We start from the raw sequence: 5000 nt of genomic DNA, 5'->3' as shown, positions 1-5000 counted from the left end.
AAAGCCGGTCAGAGGGATCTTCGGGGCAGAACCCTGCCGTGCTGAGGGGCCAAACCCGAGTTTGGAGCCAGGTCAACGGGGAAAACCGGAAAAGGGCCGGAGAAGGCGGTCAGGCCGGGCGAGAGTTCCAGGAGCTCGGCCACAATTCCGATCTCGTCCCGGTCAAGGGCTCCGTGGAAGGGCAGCCCGGGGGGCGGGTCCAAGGGCCCCGGCAGGGACCCGGGCCTCCGGGGTCGGAGCCGAGGCACCCCGCCGAGGGGTGGTCGTCCCGGGCCAAGGCGGCGGGAGCCCGGGCAGGACTCCGCGGGGCAGGCCGGGCGGGAGTTCCAGGAGCCCGGCCGCGATTCCGACTTCTCCCCGGTGCCCTGCCCGGAGGCCGGGCAGGTCCGGGGGCCTTCGGCGCGGGCGGCGGGATGCTCCCGCGGGGGAGACGAGCCGTGCTGGGCCCCGGGAGGGAGGCCCGGGGTCGACCTGGCGCCGGGGCTCCGGCCCTGGAAGTCCCGATGAGGTTTTTCAAACGGGCCGTGCCCGGGCCTTCGCTCCAGGAGGGCGGACACTTTCGGCGGTTGCCCCCGGTGGCTGGGCCGGGTGCCGCATCTACAATATTGCCAGGAAAGGTCCGCGGAGATTTTCGGGGACACGCTTTTCGGGACCCTAGTTGCCCATCTTGGGTTCCAGGAGGTCGGGCAGGGGTACCTCCGGGACCGGACCGTGCTGCAGGAGGGGGTCAACCCCGGGTTTGGCTCCATGTCGACTGGAGCTCCGGCCCAGGGGCGGGCCGGGCGAGAGTTCCAGGAACCCGGCCGCGATTCCGGCTTCTCCCCGGTGCCCTGCCCGGAGGCCGGGCAGGTCCGGGGGCCTTCGGCGCGGGCGGCGGGCTGCTCCCGCGGGGGAGACGAGCCTCTCTGGGGCCCGGGAGGTTGGCCCTGGGTCGACCTGGCGCCGGGGCTCGGGCTCCGGAAGTCCGTATGAGGTTTTTCAAACGGGCCGTGCCCGGGCCTTCGCTCCAGGAGGGCGGACACTTTCGGCGGTTCGTCCCGGTGGCTGGGCCGGGTGCCGCATCTACAATATTGCCGAGAAAGGTCCGCGGAGATTTTCGGGGACACGGTTTCCGGGACCCTAGATGCCCATCTTGGGTTCCAGGAGCTCGGACGGAGGAACCTCCGGGGCCGGACCGTGCTGCAGGAGGGGTTCAACCGCGAGTTTGGCTCCATGTCGACTGGAGCTCCGGCCCAGGGGCGGGCCGAGCGGCTTGGCCGGGCGAGAGTTCCAGGAGCCCGGCCGCGATTCCGGCTTCTCCCCGGTGCCCTGCCCGGAGGCCGGGCGGGTCCGGGGGCCTTCGGCGCGGGCAGCGGGCTGCTCCCGCGGGGGAGACGAGCCGCCCTAACGCCCGGGAGGGAGGCCCGGGGTCGACCTGGCTCCCGAGCTCCGGCCCTGGAAGTCCGTATGAGGATTTTCAAACGGGCCGTGCCCGGGCCTTCGCTCCAGGAGGCCGGACACTTTCGGCGGTTGCTCCCGGCGGCTGGGCCGGGTGCCGCATCTACAATATTGCCGAGAAAGGTCCGCGGAGATTTTCGGGGACACGGGTTTCGGGACCCTAGATGCCCATCTTGGGTTCCAGGAGCTCGGACGGAGGAACCTCCGGGGCCGGACCGTGCTGCAGGAGAGGTTCAACCGCGAGTTTGGCTCCATGTCGACTGGAGCTCCGGCCCAGGGGCGGGCCGAGCGGCTTGGCCGGGCGAGAGTTCCAGGAGCCCGGCCGCGATTCCGGCTTCTCCCCGGTGCCCTGCCCGGAGGCCGGGCAGGTCCGGGGGCCTTCGGCGAGGGCGGCGGGCTGCTCCCGCGGGGGAGACGAGCCGTGCTGGGCCCCGGGAGGGAGGCCCGCGGTCGACCTGGCGCCGGGGCTCCGGCCCTGGAAGTCCGTATGAGGTTTTTCAAACGGGCCTTGCCCGGGCCTTCGCTCCAGGAGGCCGGACACTTTCGGCGGTTCGTCCCGGTGGCTGGGCCGGGTGCCGCATCTGCAATATTGCCAGGAAAGGTTCGCGGAGATTTTCGAGGACACGGGTTTCGGGACCCTAGATGCCCATCTTGGGTTCCAGGAGCTCGGACGGAGGAACCTCCGGGGCCGGACCGTGCTGCAGGCGAGGGTCAACCCCGAGTTTGGCTCCATGTCGACTGGCGCTCCGGCCCGGGGGGCGGGCCGGGCGGGCAGGCCGGGCGAGAGTTCCAGGAACCCGGCCGCGATTCCAGCTTCGACCCGGTCGACTGCACGGCGGGCGTGCAGGCCGGCGGCGACTCCCAGGGCCCCTTCCAGGCTGCGGGGCCCAGCGGTTGGAGCCCGGCTACCCCGGCGAGGGGCGGAAGAACCTGCACGGCGCGGCCGGAGAACCCGGCATGCATGCGCGGGGCAGGCCGGGCAGGAGTTCCAGGAGCCCGGCCACGATTCCTACTTCTCCCCGGTGCCCTGCCCGGAGGCCGGGCGGGCCCGGGGGCCTTCGGCGCGGGCGGCGGGCGGCTTCCGCGGCGGAGACGAGCCTCTCTGGGGCCCGGGAGGTCGGCCCTGGGTCGACCTGGCGCCGGGGCTCGGGCTCCGGAAGTCCGTATGAGGTTTTTGAAACGGGCCTTGCCCGGGCCTTCGCTCCAGGAGGGCGGACACTTTCGGCGGTTGCCCCCGGTGGCTGGGCCGGGTGCCGCATCTACAATATTGCCAGGAAAGGTTCGCGGAGATTTTCGGGGACACGGATTTCGGGACCCTAGATGCCCATCTTGGGTTCCAGGAGGTCGGACGGAGGAACCTCCGGGGCCGGACCGTGCTGCAGGAGGGGGTCAAAACCGAGTTTGGCTCCAAGTCGACTGGAGCCCCGGCCCGGGGGGCGGGCCGGGCGGGCAGGCCGGGCGAGAGTTCCAGGAACCCGGCCGCGATTCCGGCTTCGACCCGGTCGACTGCACGGCGGGCGTGCAGGCCGGGGGGCGACTCGCAGGGGCCCTTCCAGGCTGCGGGGCCCAGCGGTTGGAGCCCGGCTACCCCGGCGAGGGGCGGAAGAACCTGCACGGCGCGGCGGGAGAACCCGGCATGCTTCCGCGTGGCAGGCCGGGCAGGAGTTCCAGGAGCCCGGCCACGATTCCTACTTCTCCCCGGTGCCCTGCCCGGAGGCCGGGCGGGCCCGGGGGCCTTCGCCGCGGGCGGCGGGCGGCTTCCGCGGCGGAGACGAGCCTCTCTGGGGCCCGGGAGGTCGGCCCTGGGTCGACCTGGCGCCGGGGCTCGGGCTCCGGAAGTCCGTATGAGGTTTTTGAAACGGGCCTTGCCCGGGCCTTCGCTCCAGGAGGGCGGACACTTTCGGCGGTTGCCCCCGGTGGCTGGGCCGGGTGCCGCATCTACAATATTGCCAGGAAAGGTTCGCGGAGATTTTCGGGGACACGGATTTCGGGACCCTGGATGCCCATCTTGGGTTCCAGGAGGTCGGACGGAGGAACCTCCGGGGCCGGACCGTGCTGCAGGAGGGGGTCAAAACCGAGTTTGGCTCCATGTCGACTGGAGCCCCGGCCCGGGGGGCGGGCCGGGCGGGCAGGCCGGGCGAGAGTTCCAGGAACCCGGCCGCGATTCCGGCTTCGACCCGGTCGACTGCACGGCGGGCGTGCAGGCCGGGGGGCGACTCGCAGGGGCCCTTCCACGCTGCGGGGCCCAGCGGTTGGAGCCCGGCTACCCCGGCGAGGGGCGGAAGAACCTGCACGGCGCGGCGGGAGAACCCGGCATGCTTCCGCGTGGCAGGCCGGGCAGGAGTTCCAGGAGCCCGGCCACGATTCCTACTTCTCCCCGGTGCCCTGCCCGGAGGCCGGGCGGGCCCGGGGGCCTTCGCCGCGGGCGGCGGGCGGCTTCCGCGGCGGAGACGAGCCTCTCTGGGGCCCGGGAGGTCGGCCCTGGGTCGACCTGGCGCCGGGGCTCGGGCTCCGGAAGTCCGTATGAGGTTTTTGAAACGGGCCTTGCCCGGGCCTTCGCTCCAGGAGGGCGGACACTTTCGGCGGTTGCCCCCGGTGGCTGGGCCGGGTGCCGCATCTACAATATTGCCAGGAAAGGTTCGCGGAGATTTTCGGGGACACGGATTTCGGGACCCTGGATGCCCATCTTGGGTTCCAGGAGGTCGGACGGAGGAACCTCCGGGGCCGGACCGTGCTGCAGGAGGGGGTCAAAACCGAGTTTGGCTCCAAGTCGACTGGAGCCCCGGCCCGGGGGGCGGGCCGGGCGGGCAGGCCGGGCGAGAGTTCCAGGAACCCGGCCGCGATTCCGGCTTCGACCCGGTCGACTGCACGGCGGGCGTGCAGGCCGGGGGGCGACTCGCAGGGGCCCTTCCACGCTGCGGGGCCCAGCGGTTGGAGCCCGGCTACCCCGGCGAGGGGCGGAAGAACCTGCACGGCGCGGCGGGAGAACCCGGCATGCTTCCGCGTGGCAGGCCGGGCAGGAGTTCCAGGAGCCCGGCCACGATTCCTACTTCTCCCCGGTGCCCTGCCCGGAGGCCGGGCGGGCCCGGGGGCCTTCGGCGCGGGCGGCGGGCGGCTTCCGCGGCGGAGACGAGCCTCTCTGGGGCCCGGGAGGTCGGCCCTGGGTCGACCTGGCGCCGGGGCTCGGGCTCCGGAAGTCCGTATGAGGTTTTTGAAACGGGCCTTGCCCGGGCCTTCGCTCCAGGAGGGCGGACACTTTCGGCGGTTGCCCCCGGTGGCTGGGCCGGGTGCCGCATCTACAATATTGCCAGGAAAGGTTCGCGGAGATTTTCGGGGACACGGATTTCGGGACCCTGGATGCCCATCTTGGGTTCCAGGAGGTCGGACGGAGGAACCTCCGGGGCCGGACCGTGCTGCAGGAGGGGGTCAAAACCGAGTTTGGCTCCATGTCGACTGGAGCCCCGGCCCGGGGGGCGGGCCGGGCGGGCAGGCCGGGCGAGAGTTCCAGGAACCCGGCCGCGATTCCGGCTTCGACCCGGTCGACTGCACGGCGGGCGTGCAGG

The sequence above is a fragment of the Alligator mississippiensis genome, chromosome 14, assembly GCF_030867095.1.
Source record: "Alligator mississippiensis isolate rAllMis1 chromosome 14, rAllMis1, whole genome shotgun sequence".
NCBI classification, from domain to species: domain Eukaryota; kingdom Metazoa; phylum Chordata; order Crocodylia; family Alligatoridae; genus Alligator; species Alligator mississippiensis.
Note: the sequence above shows the minus strand (reverse complement) of the source record.